This window comes from Molothrus aeneus, chromosome 3 (genome assembly GCF_037042795.1).
Source record: "Molothrus aeneus isolate 106 chromosome 3, BPBGC_Maene_1.0, whole genome shotgun sequence".
Lineage (NCBI taxonomy): Eukaryota > Metazoa > Chordata > Aves > Passeriformes > Icteridae > Molothrus > Molothrus aeneus.
In genome coordinates, this window is record NC_089648.1 from 37,538,809 (window position 1) to 37,555,055 (window position 16,247).

Here is a 16,247-nt window from a genome sequence, read left to right on the forward strand (position 1 = left end):
GACTTTCATGCATTTTTAGTAAGTTTAATACATATAAATAAACACAGGTACAATATCAGAGCTAAAACATTGAGTAGTATTTCTGAAAATCCAGGGAGCACAGCTACACAGCAAGAACACATCTGCCACAGGCAGAGTTTCCAACTTTCAGTTTAACCACACCAAAAGTAGCTTAAAAACACCTTTATAAACCTCCACTTGGTTAGTTGTTTCTGAAAACATGAAGACAACTATTTTTAACCTTTTATTTGCTCCAAGGAGTCCAATTACTATACTTCGGAAATTAAAATTCAGTCAGGAAATAGATTTAATCTCACAGAAAATACGGTATGCTTATATTTGTCCAAGACTCTTCATATCTTGCCACTTAAGATGAACTTTTAAACACCAAAGGTAGAAACCCTCAGATTTTCTAGCAAACACATTTAATACACAATTTCTGATGAAAGAATTCTCTACAGCAATACAGATTTCCCCTCAAAATTGAGTGGTGCCAAGGAAAATAAAATATTTCACAACTGTGAGTGAATGAATATTAGTGTCCTCTTAATCCTAGTCAAATCATATGCCACTAATTTACACATGCAGAACAGACTTAATTTGCCTATTGCAAATGCAGAACAGACTTAATTTGCCTATTGAAGGCAGTTCGGCTGCTTGCAGTGCAACATGCAACACATGCTCTGCCACATTCAGTAATGTTATCTTCCTGAACCAGACAAATCTGCATACCAGTTACAAGAACAGCCAGAGCTACACTCAAAATCCCTCTCTCCTATTACCTGATTTCTGACACTGAGCAACAGGAAATGTGAGCAACAGAAAACAGTGATGACATGACACTTTCCTTGGGAGTGTACTCTCAGTTTTCAGTAACCGACCGATCAAACATTTCTTCAATCACTGATGACACTTTTCTGTTTAAAGGATGGGGTTTTCTGCCTCACACTTTTGTGGGGTAGGAGGGGTGTTAGATTTTGTTTGGCTGGTTATTAACCTATCACCAGTCTTTAGCATTCTCAAAACGCTATGAGCTCCACAGTTCAAATACATAATACCAGAAAAACTATTTTATTTTCCATCTGCACACTATGTATTTCATCTGATTCCCTCTATTCACCTTATTCATGGAGCCTGTGATTCTATACATCTCTGAAGCACATTTAAAAAAAATAAAATCCCATTTCATACACCGATTTCTATGCATGCATTTTTAAAAACAAAACAAATGCCAGTAAGTTTTTGGCAATTGCAAGATGCTAAACCAGAGCAGTCACAAAGAAAATTTTAATGCAAAGAAAGTTTTCAACATCTCAGACATGAAATTTTGAGGTATTTACCATGAAAGCAATGATTTTAATTAGTTAGTTTTATCTCAGGAACTCTTCTGCAAAAATAATATCGACTTTCTCCCTGATCTTAAACTGTTCTTTTTTCTGTGTAGTTAAATACTGCTGCTGGTACACTAATGTTGTTGTTGACAGCAAACAAATGCTTAGGATTAATTCTGTTTGAGATCCCAGAGAGCTCTACAGTCACAGTTTCCTAAGGAATGTTTTCCCACACAGCAGATGTCCGATTGACCTAATCATTTTTCTTTTCAAAATTTGCTTTAGGCTTCAGATAATAAGACACAAGTTGCTCACAATGCAATTAGACCAGCAGAGACATATTCGCTCATTTTCTTTACCTTGAAAAGTGTCATGCACCTATAGATCAATAGAAATTCCATATCAATTTGTGTAAGTTGGTTAAAGACTGATCTCACCACCCTGAAATAAAGGTTTACTTAATCTCTGCAGTAGAATGGCATCAGTCAGATGAAATTGGTCAGTCTATTTTAATTGCAATTTGCATCCTTATTTTAGACATCTTGAATCTGGCAGCTTCTGTCTCCACTGCATTTGTAGGATATTTCAAAGATACCTCAGCTGAGAGTGGGCTTCCTAAAGCAGTAACTATCACACATATGCAACAGAAATTTCAAGCCATCACTCAAAAACATTCTTGCTTCTTAATGCAAAATCTCATTAAGGGCACCTGAACGCTGCTCCTGATTTTCAACAGTCCAGATTTACCTCACAATTCAGAAGCACTTGTGTTACTTCACAGAAAACTAATTTAGTTTGTTAAACATAGGCCTATACATTGTAAGGGAATTTTCATTAGATTGATCTCTGGTGGCACACTGTGTTTCTTTCTCTGAAGCAGGACAAAACATGAATTCTAGCTCTTTTCCATGAACAAGAAGATCTACACTGTTATTTTTAAGCTCCTGAAAAATGATGCTCCATTCTTCCTCTTCTTCAGTAACATGCAACAGACAATAAATAAGGCCTGAACCAAGACTTCACTGCAGATGGTAAACAGAGAAACATATTGTCTGCCAGGTGTCCTAAAATTTTAATTCACTCCTTCGCACATAAGCAGACAGGGCACTACACACAATAGGATTCGGGAGACTGTGCACTTGACTTCATTAGACATACCTAAATCTGGTAAATTTGGAAGCTTATTGTTTTCTATGGTCTTAGCCCACACTAAACTGATGAAATGGTTGGAGCAATTTTGCAGGATGGCTTATTCTGGCCAGAAAACTTCCAAAAGGCATCTTCTGAAAGTATCACCAGTCCTTGCGAGAACAGAAAAGCATGAGGAAGATCCTGGGTTTTTTTCTGTTACCAAAATTGCCTAGTACTTAAGCAATTAAGAACTAAGTACTTGATTACTTAGTACAAGATATACCAATGGATGGTAGCTCCACACCTATACATCCATGATGGTAAAAATCCTCAACTGTAAAACGTATGTGGCAACTTCAACTAATCTAAGGAGGGCCTTTCCACATCTGCTAAAAGCTCCATAAAATTCAACAGAAGTCTCTCAAGTTTAATATACCTCAGCAAAAATCATGTTGGAACCTGGGCTCTGACCATCAGGAAGAAACTTAATAGTTTCCAGCAGTAAATATGCTTTACCAAGAAAGTGTATGATTGTGTTTTACGGTAATTAGCCGATGACTTGATATCCTATTCAACAGGGCTGTTGAATGACAAGAGTGTTAAACTGGTTAGCTCATCTATATTATCAGTCAGCAAGGTGCAATCACCATTGTTTATTACCAATGCAGCCACAAGACAATGGGCTGAAGAGTATGTAAAGCAGTTTATCATTTTTTCATACTTACCCATTTACAGCTACACCTTTATGCTCATAATTACATAATTTTTCTTCTCTGACACATAATTCTGCCTGGCTTTCAGTCCACTAGCTGCACTGCAGCTTTCTTTAAAACTGATTACATGTCATGTTAGCATGTTTGGTGAAAGAAGACTCTCATCCATTAGCGACCCAATTTCAATGTATCCAAGAAAGAACATTATCACTACTAATCTGTTCTCTCACTTTTGAATAGAGATGTCTCTTCACTCTTGAATATTTTTCAAATACCAAATTCCAACTTCAAAATCAAAGTTTTATTGCATTCAGCAGGTGTTTTCAAAGAGAAGGAAAATATTACATTGCCGTTGGCTCAAATACTACTCAGACATATACCTTCAGCAATTGCATTAAAATCAATAGAACTGCTACAGCATGGAATGGAAAACAGAAATGCTTTCTTGTATTAAATGTCATGGCATTTCTATAATATATAGTGATTCAGAGCAAAAGAGATGGTTAAAAGAGAACACTGCTTGAAGCAGGTCCTACGAAGCTCCAGCAACCTGAGAAAGCCCCACTGGACCTTGTCCACTGCAAGACATTTGGATATTTTAAAAACATGCACACCTTCTGGACCCTGCTGGGCCTCTGGAGTTTAGTTTGTTTATTCCTAGACCATGAACACCTGTTCCCAGCTGATAAGATGCCTGGGGAACTTTAAGGAAAGGCACTTCCTCCTGCTTTCCCAACATCTATTTGCAGCCCACTCTGAGCCCAGCAAGGCAAGGGATGGGATCACACAGCTTAGCGCCCCAAGGTTCCCATCCCTGGCATGGAGCGAGGCTTCCAAGATTGTTGGTCCAAACAGACCAAGAAATTTCAGCAGATTGTCAGCTTCTGGAGCAGGAAATACTGCATATGGCTCAGTGACAGCAAGAGAACACAATAATCTTACACACGTTTGGAAGAATGTAATATTTCACTTACCCTGGGGAGACAGAGAACCAGATACCAACATTTTTAGTAAACTTTTTGCTTGTAAATATTTCTATTTTGTTCTTATCACTACCTTTTTGATCACTGTATTCTTGTCTCCTTCCATTTAGGAACATAAAAGATGGGTTTTTTTGGGAAAAACATGTCCATGTAATAAAATTGTAAGCTATTGAACTCTCAAGAAGTTGTTTAAAATTTTCAGATTTCACTGTTTATCGCTATAGAGAATCAAAAGTAGAACAAGAAGCTTTGCAGGCTGCCTGATTTTCATCTTTCTGCACCTCTGACTACATTGAAAACAACTGTCATGTTACTGAACTTTGCAGTAAAATCCTCAGAATTTGCAGATGTATCAAGACAGAGTAGTTTTCTTCTCTTTAGAACAGCTGACAAAAGAAACAAAAGAAATGCCCCAGAGGAAAAGTTTGCTAACGTCAACAAGGGTAAGGGACCATTAGAGCTTGAGAGGATAGGTTACCACGTGAGAGAGTGCAGTGATCCAGTGTGAAACATTTATGTCAGGGGAATCATTTCAATCCCTCTGAAGAAACTATACTGTAACTACAACACTGGTACATTTGGACAAGTGATGTATTTTATTTACTTTACTCCGGAGATTGAAAACCAAGAAACTGAAAAAATATTTAAATTAATCAAGAAAAAAACCTGAAGATGAAAAAGACAGATTAAAATTTACAAATTAAGCCTTTTTGCTTTTAGGACATTTCAGTTGATTTGTTAGTAATCATAATCAAGCTCTCAGTGACTGAGTTGAATATTACAGAATAATGATGTGCAGATAATTCACGACTTTAGAGTCTTTGAAAAATGACATGTTACACTAACACGATGAACAGATTGAAACCAAGAGAAGATTGAACTATTTACTACTTATCAGTACCACCACTGTGAGTAAAACATTTCGCTTGCAATGAGAAGACTGCTAAAAAATATATAAAATTATATCTTCAGTGTGTGGAAAGGAACAGAATATATAACTACAAAATTATAGACAGTTCTCCATGAAAGATAATGATTGCACCTTATGAATTCCTGAAGTAGTGAGTTTTATTCTAAAAAGATTTTATAATGACAGATAATTATAGTTCACAGGAATGATACAAGAAAAAAAAGAACTTTAAAAATTATCTTTTCGGCTGCTCTACAACAACAACAAAAAAATCCAAGGTGTTGTGGATTTCAGTATTCTTCTACTGACATTTGAACAAAGGAAAAATTTACCTCTCTCTAATAGCAAGTGCAGTATTAAACATGCTAGGCCAGATTTAGAAAAGTTTCCAGGCAAGAATACATGCACTATGATTTAAAAAAAAAAAAAAATCTCCAAAGCAGTCTGGTACCCAATTGCTTGAAATGAAAGGAAGTTAAATACCCCAATGATGACTAGGTGTGTTGATTTACTCTGCTGATTCTCACTGCTCACATGAGAATGATCATTCACTAAGTTGTAGAGACTCAGCCACTTGTGAAATCCTAACATAATATTAGCACTATGTGAAGTAATTGAGGATGGCTATTGAACAGTGAGCTTACTAAAAGACAAGATAAAAATGTGACAAATACCAGTTGTCCCTGGCTGAAAACAAGAATGTTCCCAATGAAGCTCTGTTTATATAGCTCTGACTGGTCTCATGTAACTCCCAGGACATGTGGGAACAGCCAACATCAGACACTCCAACACCAGAACACATCACAAAGTCCCAGCACCTAGCGGTCCACATGCATCAGGAGATATAGTCATTAAATGCCTTGGCACATCAGCATCCAGATTATCCTTTGACTCAGACTGGTTCTCCAAGAGGAAGTTCCGCAAAAATTTACAGGTAGAACTCAGTCCTCAGTGGATTGATGATTTCTGCATATGCCCACCAGAACATCCACATGCTCCACTATGCCAACAAATGTACTGCATACCAACTTTCAGTATAGAAACTTTGACACAGGCTTCCAACTGAGGGCTGGCTGTACTATCAGGCACTGATAATAATCCCATCATAAGAATCTAGCTCCTTGAATCATTAAACCATAAGAAAGGGAGGTAAATCACAGTATCTCTGCAATTAGGAACATGAGAGACACTTGGTGACAGAAATCATCCCTTCCTTAGGGGTTGCAAGGCAAATGTGACTCACACACACAGAGAAGAGATTAAACTGGAAATTTCAGAAGGAATCAGAAGGGGAAAAAAAATAGGAAAAAAAAAAGAGCAATGTCCAAAGGAAAAATGCAAATTCAGATCTACAAGCTTAGAGTAAATGAAGAACTGGATGTGTTCGTGCAAGACAAAACTACTTTCATGTGCATTTTTTATTTAACTAACAAAATCCAATGCAGATGGTAAATTAATTGAAATACTTAATAAGAAATCAGGAAATACATACAGAAATCAGCTGGAAAGCTAATAAACTATATCTAACACAGCAGTAAGAGAAAGTGGAAGTACCACTTCCATCAGTGGAATAAAGGAAACCAGAGCAAGCCGCACCTCTTCAGCACGGCTGTAGTTGCCGCCTGCTGGGATAAGGAGCTGTGTCTATCTCCCAAATTGTCAATCTAAGAGAACTACTAATGATCACACACTGAGAGCCAGCAACCAAGCGAGAAATCTATTCCTGCAAGTATGAAAAGGGTAATTCATAATCTAAGTCCCTTCTCACCATGCCTTCAAAATAGTTTTGAAACAGTCATGATTGAGGAATCGCAAAATTTGTCAGTTACAGCATCGTTCTTCCCAAATTCCTTCATCAGGCCTGCCACAGAGTTCTGTCAACACCAACATGAGTTCCTTACGTAAGCAAGCATCACACAACTACTTGGATGAGGAATTTGGAAAAACAACCCCGTGATACAACTGCTTCTTTGACACTTCTTTATATACTACATCTACCTAGTTGAGAAACACCAGAGCTGTGTTAATTAACACATTTGGGTCTGACATCTACTCAGGCATACCTACAAGGCCACCCAATTTTCACATGCAGCACTGACTCCCCCAGAAGCCGCCAGGGGACCTGACCATTTCTAGACATCAGGCTACTTGTTTTGACAACTAACTGCAGGAGTGACATTAAGTCACCAAACATTACACCAAAGAGAACAGCCTAATAACTACATAATACACTGGTGGTTCAAAACACAAACATTAACATAATTAAATAAAGCAAAACTGAAAGCACAAAGAAGAGCAAAAGACTTTCAAAATAGTTTCAAAAGGAGGATGTGCAAGGAGAGAGGGACAAAGATGCCAGGATGAGCAAGCAGCTTGGACAAAGACGTCAGATGCTACCAATGGTGATGACCTCTCTAGGATTATTTTACTTTCTGACATGGTGGAAAATGAGATCCAGTAAAAAAAAAAATACTGTTTACAGAGATCAAAAAAACTCAAACTGCATCTAAAGAAAACCTGACACATAAGTCACAAGGTAAGATTTGCACAAAAAAAAATCCTTTTGCTTCCAATATTGTTTACTGGTATTGTTAATTTTAAAAGAATGCTGGAAACTTAAATCATAAGCTTTAAAAATACAGCTGTCAAGAAGAAAAAAAAAGGTAGTCACTTCAGTGTGCTTTGCCATTCTCCATCAAGTGAACAGATGGCATTATTAAAATTCTAGTAGAGTGAAGTATTTATAAGTTCATTAGACAACACTAACTATACAAAAAAAGACAGCAATATTGCAAATAAAGCTGCTGGATCAAAATAGCATAAAAGTACCAATAAGGGTTATAAAATCACATTAATGAGTTAGTATATAAAAACAAATATGCCAAATAAAACAAAAGCACAAAAGAAATGCAGAAAAAAACTCTATAAAACAATAATTTATTTTCCAGGGTCACTTCCAAGTTACTCCATGCATTCTGAGCCTGAATTCTATAAAAAGGACTTCAAGTTTGACAGTCTCTACAGCAGCTGAAAGGGAAAAAGCCTGTTACATTGGCTTTTCTTTAAATGTATATATAAAATTTATACTATGATGTACAATAAGTAAGAATAAAACGGCTCCAGAAATACTGCACACAGAAATGTTATTCTCTGAGGTGATATTCTTAGGAAATAAACAAAAGGCCAGCCAAATTAATCTAGCATATAGGTCAGTGGTTTTAAATGCTGTGCCACACCGGCTTATTTGATACCTGAGGTGCTTTATCTGCACTTCTCTTCACTATTTTGAATTATTAGCCTACACTGAACTCACTTTGGAATCACTCATTTGTAACTGATTGCCTTACTTTCTATTGTCTTTCTTCCAGACACAGCAATGTCTTGACTTGGTAAAGTGGTGTCTGTTAGGATTCTAATTAACTTGAATAAGATGCAAATTCCTGTCACCTTCAAAATGTGCCAAAATGGATTTACTATAAAAAGAGATAGCTAACAAACTGAAAATTCAACTTTCACTCCAAATTAATATATACCAGTTCCCATATGTGCAGATTTATTCAAATGCACACCACTTCTCTCTGCAACTTTTATTAGTACAATCTGTGTTAATGTTTAACTCCTTTAAGCACCCTGTCCTCCCTGCGCTTATTTTACACAGTCTAGCATGTCATTCTTGGAAAGTCCTTGCTTTGATACCTACATGGAAAATGACTCAAAGAGGGACATGTACAATTTCAAAGCACGAATCTTTCTCCAGAGTTTAAAGAATTGCATGGCACTTTTCCTTTTGAGGGATCCATTACCAGAAGACAACATTGATCTGTTGAAGTGAGTCCAGAGGAGGACCACCAAGTTGAGTGGAGGGATGGAGCACCTCTCATATAAGCAAAGGTTAAGAGAATAGGCAATTTTTTCAACCTGGAAAAAAGATTTTGGGGTTACATAATTGCAGCCTTCCAGTACCTGAAGGAAGGCAACAAGAAAAGACGGAAGAAAACTATTTACAAGAGCCTGTGGTGACAGGACAAGGGGGAATGGATTTGAAATGAGAGTTGGTTTAGATTTGACATTATAAATTCTTTACTGAGAGGGTGAGGAGGCACTGGAACAAGCTACCTAGATAAGTTGATGGTGTGCCATCCCTCAAAGTATTCAAGGCCAGGCTGGATGGGGCTCTGAGCAACCTGGTCTAGTGAAGCCCACAGCAGGGGGCTTGGAGCTAGATGATCTTTGAGGTTCCTTCTAAACCAAACCATTCCATGATTCTATTACCTAAACCAGCAGTTGGATCTGATTAAGTAATAGACAATCCAGTGTTTTGTCAATGTTTGTCTATTACTTAATCAGATCCAACTGATGCCATCTCAGATGAGAATACCTGAAACTCTTTTCCAGAAGAGATTAAACTACCTAGAAAGGATTGTGGAGGTGCAGGTCCACACCAGCAGAAACCACTTTGAGCCTGAACTGCCACCTCTGTGCTCTCCCCACTGCCTTGGGGCAGTTTACAGCTGTAGCTGAGCCATAGATATAATCTACAATTACATAAGCAAAACGACCAGTGCATGGGAAAGGCTGGATATACACATCCAGGGATGGAAGCCGAGGGCAGACAGTGCAGGCTTAAATCAACTACAGAGTTATTTCCTGGGAACAAGATGGTTCTGGTCTGAGTGAGCACCACTTGAGCTGACAGGATTCATTGGCATTCAGTTTCCTAATGACTGGGCCATTCAAGACCAACTAAAGGAGCCTGAGATTCCTAAGACTTTCAAGGAGGCATTGAAAGTTGTCTTTGCTAAGATGATTGCTACTTATTTCTTTTAACATGACAAGTTCATTCATACATAATAGCTTAATATTTAATAAAACAAAATGCAATTATGGCTTCCTTCAGGCTGGAAACACAGACACATCCTCTTTAGAAAAATGCAGTAGTTGCAGTGATGTCCAGATTTAATGGGATCTTCCAGTCAAAGAACATGATGATCACATCAACATTCATTTCTATTTATTAGTTTCCTTTAGCACAGGACTGGAATAAGTAAGACGCTTTAAAATGTTTAAGGCACCTGTAGAGCATGCAGAGAAAGGTTTATGTAAGAATTCACACTATTCTCTTCAAATCTTGAAATATTTCTTAAAAATCAAGACAAGCACTGCTAAGCCATACCTCGGAGTATACTCTTTCTTTTGGTCCATCCTGCATCTAAATGGTTTAGGATTGAATATTTAGGTGATAGTATTTTAGGAACAGGTAAATAGGAAGGGCATTAAGATGGAAAATTATCTTCAGCCTCCTAGTTTTGAATTATTTAGCCAAATCTCAAATAGAAAACAAGCATGGAGAGAAACGTGCTTTGACAGCACAACAGATTCCCTAACCTTGTTCTAAAAGACGCCTGTGATTCCAGTAACTGATTTACACAGTATTACTGACTTTAATGCTTTCTTTTCCATTACAATTCCAGATATACTGGAAGAATCCAAACCTACTCCCTAATTTACTTTTTTTTTTGCGTGCCGACTGTAGTCCAGCAATGAAATTGGATAAGGTGTGCCTACAAAATCAATGACAGGGTAAAAATGTGTTCGGTTCCAAGAAAAACCCATTGCTAGAGACTACAACTTTTTCAAAAATATTTGGGAAAAAAAAAGGACCTATTATATTTCAGTTTTGTCTTGGGAGAAATATGACCTAGAAGGCTAGAGAAAATTTATTCCTATGAATATCAAATACAAAAGATTAACATAAAATCAAAAGCTAGGCTCAATGCTTTAAATGGGTGGATGCACACTACTGTGCAGCAGAGAGTAGAAAATAATGGCTGGCTTTCCAGTAGAAAGACTTGGCAGTCAGCTGCGTGGTGCAGACTGAGTTATGCCCCCAAAGACACTTTCATATATTGAGGGGTAGTTTAGAGTGCAAAAATAAAGGAAAACAGTCTTTCAATTTAGTTTATCAGTTGATCAATGCTAGTCATAATCATAATGTACATAATTTGATCCACAGAAAACACAGCAAAATAAATATTCAGAAATAATTTTTAGTGATGGAATCCTGTGTTCTCCTACTTAAAATCACTTTATAATTACAAAAACAAGCCAAAATCCTTATTAAGTACTTTAAAAGTTCTCATTTAAAATATTACCCAGTCACTAAACTTACTTCTTTTTCTGTACATAATTTAGCAAGTGTCCTTTAATTTGATGCATCAAAGGATTTCCCACAAACATAAAACAAGTATATAACTGCATGCATTCTTTTAGAAACCTACTCTAGCATGCTGGTTTAAGTTGACAGTGATATTATTATAAACAGGACTTATTAATTAAAATGCAACTTGTTATATCCTAGAAATTAGGTTTTCTTTAAGCCCAAAGAAACCCAGGATCTGTAGCATCATGGGAACGGAAAACAGCAAGAAAAAGAAAAAAATACTACATATTTGTTTGCATCTATGGGGTGCTAATTAGTTGAAAAGGGTGAGTGTCTCAGCCTGCCATCACCAAGAGATTACACAATCCACACCTCCTTTCCGTAGCCTACACGCATCTAGTCTTGCTTTTGTCCTACGTTTCCCCAAAGGGCTCTCCTTTCAGTACATAAGGGAAAGAAGGAAACCACTTGATAAAGCCACTTCACATCCCTATCTTTATTGGGAACGTCGCCAAGGATGTTTACAAAAAGCACGAGTAAGCTGTAATGGGATAAGCAGGTAAGCTGTTTTCTAAGCTTCTCTACTGACAGAGCAGCTCAGTTTTTCACGTATTATGCCACAGTATCTTTGAAACACTAATCTTCAGAGCAGTAATGTTCTAGTAAATGCTGAAACTCGTAGCGAGAAAATTTGTAAGATTCTGAATTTGTCCAAGGACTCAATAAGACGAGGGTATATAAGCAAGTTTGGAGGGTTCTTCTGATATGAGCTCAGTATGAAGGGCAGGAGCAAATACTTAAGTACTGACAATTTTTATAAACCTATTTTTTGCATAGAGTAACTTCTTAGACAGTCACTGGGACTACATCTTTAAATGTGTTTTAGGAGCAAAACAACAAGTACTTTGTATCATCAACCCAAAGAAAGGCACCACTGTTCTGCTGTATTTTTCTGCAGCATTTCAACTGGTCATAAGGACTTCCAGATATGTTTTCTATGGAAAAATACATTCTGCTTTTGCATTAACCGAGGCCTTTCTATTAAAATGAACAAAATGAACTGGAGCTTTGTGGGTTTTTCCCCTGTGTATATAGATGCTGATATCTGGAACTCAACATAGACTTTGTGCAACCACTAAAAGGAAAATTTGCAAAGATGAAATACGTCAAATGAAATACATTTAACTAAATACAATCTCTTGCAACTAATCTGAGGTACTTTCAAAGCAAAGGTCAGACTGAGATAACATGATTACTGAGAAGTCAGAACAGAAATTCAATACTTTCTCTGGATTCCTAATCTGTTTCCTTTAAGAAACACAAGAGTTTCCAAGCCAGTTTCCTCTGATTCCTCCCCTAGGATTGGATCCTGGACATGTTTTAAAAACATTTGCAAAACCAAAGGTGATATGTCCAAAAAGAGGTCCTGGTAAGAATGAAAAAATGCCTGTCCTTCTTTTACTTTATTCTCCTTATAAAAATGTGTGAGCATGTCACTTACCACAGCAAAGGTTTTCATTAACCTTTTGAGATGCACAAATGAAGCCTCAAGGATATGAAAACAGAGCAGGAGCCCTTATTAATTTCTTTTTTCTAAGAGGTAAAAGTGGAATCAGAGTTCACCAAAGTTTTATGAAGTCAGAAAGCTCCTGACTTCCTGTCTCTGACACAAATCTCCCCTAATTACTGTACAAAAATTGCTTCTGTTTCTGCACTCTTTAAGAAAATCCATCTTCAGAAAGAGTAGTAAGAGATAACCATACCTGAGGGATTTGGACATATCATGAGACAGAGAGAACCTTGAGACCAAGGAAAATCGTTCTGTTACTGTAACATGTAAAAAGAAATGGCAGACCTTGGAATGAAAACCTAGAAAAATTGTGTCGCTCCTAACAATCCTAGAATTAAGAAATATATTAATATATATTTTAAAAATTATAAGCCTAGAGAGGTAGAGAAAATTTAGTAACACCAGGCTTCATTCTGACTATTTATCAAAAGGAAAATAAGGTACAAATATTAATAAGCTGACACTGAGTGCTGATTTCAATGCCTGAAGTTCTACATAAAGAGAATCACTCAGAAAAAGCCAATAATTTCTTAAGTCTGTACAAGAGAGAGCTCTTCAAAAACTCAGCTAATTAATTATGGAGCTGTGAAAACTTCCAGAGAAAATAAAGTATTATTTGAAATAATCTTTTACTTTAGGATGCATCATAAAAGTAAAGAAAAACAATTATTGTAACTCCAGTACTATCCAAAATCTTATACACATTTATTAAGAATGAAGAAAATCTAAATCAAATATTCTCTCCCTTTAACTAGATTTACAAGAAGAAAAAAGAAAAGAAACAAGCTGAACTTCCAACACGACATTTATTCCTGAGGATTCTGTGTATACAGTTTTACTCCTTTCATTGTTGCTATTAAAATAATTATTTTGGCACTACTAACAATCAGAAACCCAGCCAATTAATTTTTTTAAGCTGCCCCCAGAAATATTGCTAGATTCTCTCAGCATCTGCATTTTCCTAGAAGTGCTCCAAGAAGCATCTCCACACGTAGCTGATGGACAGCTAGATAAACTAAAAAATGCTGAATTCCAAATTATAACAAGTTACCCACATTTGTGAACAGAAACTGCATTGCCATTGTCACACCGCAAAGAAAACCTTCAAATCACCTATACCATCCAGAAAAACATTTTGGTGAGTTTCTTCCAAGTGTGTTTAAAAGAATCTTGTTTATGTCCCTATGAAAAAGGGCCATCTTGGCCATGTTTAAATAAATCTGACTGTGTAGAAACATACAGTGGTAGTATTTATTCCAGAATTTGAGCCTGTGCATTCTCCAATCAAAGACCTATTTGGGAAGTACAAAACTGCCAACATGGGCCAGTAGTTCACTCATCAGTGTTTAGATCTAAAAATGGTCACTAAAAGATGCTGGACTGAACCATGACAAATGACAGTATTTCTGTGATTTCCTATGTTTTTGTGACTCTACAATGTTGTTCTGTCACACCTACTGTGAATTTTGAAGAGCCAAAATTGTTTCTATACCTGCTCAAACTGTGTTGATTCAAAATTTGATAACTTTTATTAATCAGTGCAACAAAGAGTTTTTGATGAAGGAAAAGACCCTCTCAGAACATGAGAAAATACTTGCAAATGCCCTTTTCCTCTATTATATGGTGCCATTTTCTCTGTATTTGGATGAATATTTATATATTCACTGTACTTGGTGTATACAGTTGGCTGCCACCTCAAAAACTGAAATCTATCAGAGATTTATGGCTACTGTTTACTCCTCAGAAATAATTTTTTTTTTTTTTAAATACAATCATATTGGTAAATGGGGAGATCACAGTTATTTTCTCCAAAAATTGTTTTGGCCAGAGAACAGTTGTAAAACACAACCTGGCAATAGCACACATTTGTAAAAACAATTATCTGTAAAACTAAAATTTTGTTTAAGAAAAGTAATAGACAATAGGGAGAACTAAGATTATTCTTCAAGCGCATTCATGATTGACCATGAAACACATGATGGCAAACCAGCAGGTGTCACAATGACATGGCTTCCTAGGTAATACAATGCTAAAAAAGCACATTCTGGTAATTTAAGATTCCATTTGAAATAACCTCCTCTTCCAGAAGGGCATTCACTGTGTGGGTCATGACAACTCTGATTTAAAAAGAAGGGTTACTGTGTAGTTACTAACTTAAAAAGTTGTTCTGACAAGTCTCCCCAAGTGTTTACTGTAAATCCAAAAATCACTGCCAGCAAGTCCCCCAGAATAAACATCTCTTTGTTGCTATACAAATACCTGATGCACTTTGTGAAGATATTTCCAAGTGTTCACAATGAACCCTCTTAGACTGAATTAGTATAAATGTAACAAGTTTGTTGCCATCTCCCCACTCCAGTCACCAAAAATTGATGTCAGTTACACCCAATTGCTATAAACCCTGCAAAAATTCACAGGCATTTCTCCTCCCACACCTATTATTGAATCGTGTCTTATTAATTTCCTAATCCTTGTTGCTCATCAACACCATCATCCTTTTTTTCTTTCCCTTTCACTCCCTATACTTAATGACAGATGAAATTAAACCAGCATGTTAGGATAAGGACCAAGCACCCTGTAAAAGAGCTCCCTCCTGATACATGAACAAACAATAAAACAGACAAAACATTCTACCTTTGCATTAAAAAAAGAAATGTGAGAAAATCTCTTAATCACTGTTACTCAGCAATTTCAACTAGAGAATCGTTTTTTTCCTGTAGCCAAAGATCATCACTTATGGGTATCTCTGCATACTAGAGGTTGAAAGAAAGAATAAAACAATTTAGCTCAGTACTGCAGCTAACATAAGTCTGAATAAGGTGCTGTCTCCAAAGAGTTTCAAAGATGCCTTATTGTTTTAACTGAAGAGACCTCTTGCAGCTTATCCACGAAGATCCATAAACAGTGTGTTATGGTATAAGAACCCAGTTTCTTTTCCAGCATATTCAAATGAGTTAAGACAATCTGACTCACAATTCTAACAATGGATGGTACATAAATCCCAGAGAAGCATAAGAGAAGCATAATGACAGACAATAGTGACCCTATTCTGCTGGACCAAAAGTCCATCTACTCGAGTTTGTAGCCTATGACAATGGCTACTAACAGCTCATTTAGAAAGGAAATAGGAAAAAAGCATGAAGAATTTACACTGTATGAAAATAATAGAAAACACAGACTACAGATGTACAGAGTATTCTTACTCCAGTATGTCCTCAGAGCAATCAGATGCTTATGAGTTTTCTCAGCTGGAGGCTGCATCAGGATCATAGTATGTAACAGCTCTTGATGAAGTATTTCTTCTTCGGAATGTGTCTAATCACTTTTTGAACCCATTTACATTTTTAACATCTCAAATATATTATGCTAATGGGTTCATAATTTAGGCATGGGTTGTGTGAAAAAGGACATCCTGTTGTTTCAAATCTGTAGTCAATTTGTTTTGCAGG

At 36.6% G+C, this 16,247-nt stretch overlaps 1 protein-coding gene across 1 annotated transcript in view; it reads right to left on the reverse strand.

Moving 5' to 3' along the window:
* PDE10A (phosphodiesterase 10A) overlaps nucleotides 1-16,247 on the reverse strand; it is a 166,665-nt gene that overhangs the window by 68,104 nt on the left and 82,314 nt on the right. The gene's annotated exons all lie outside the window — the stretch shown is intronic.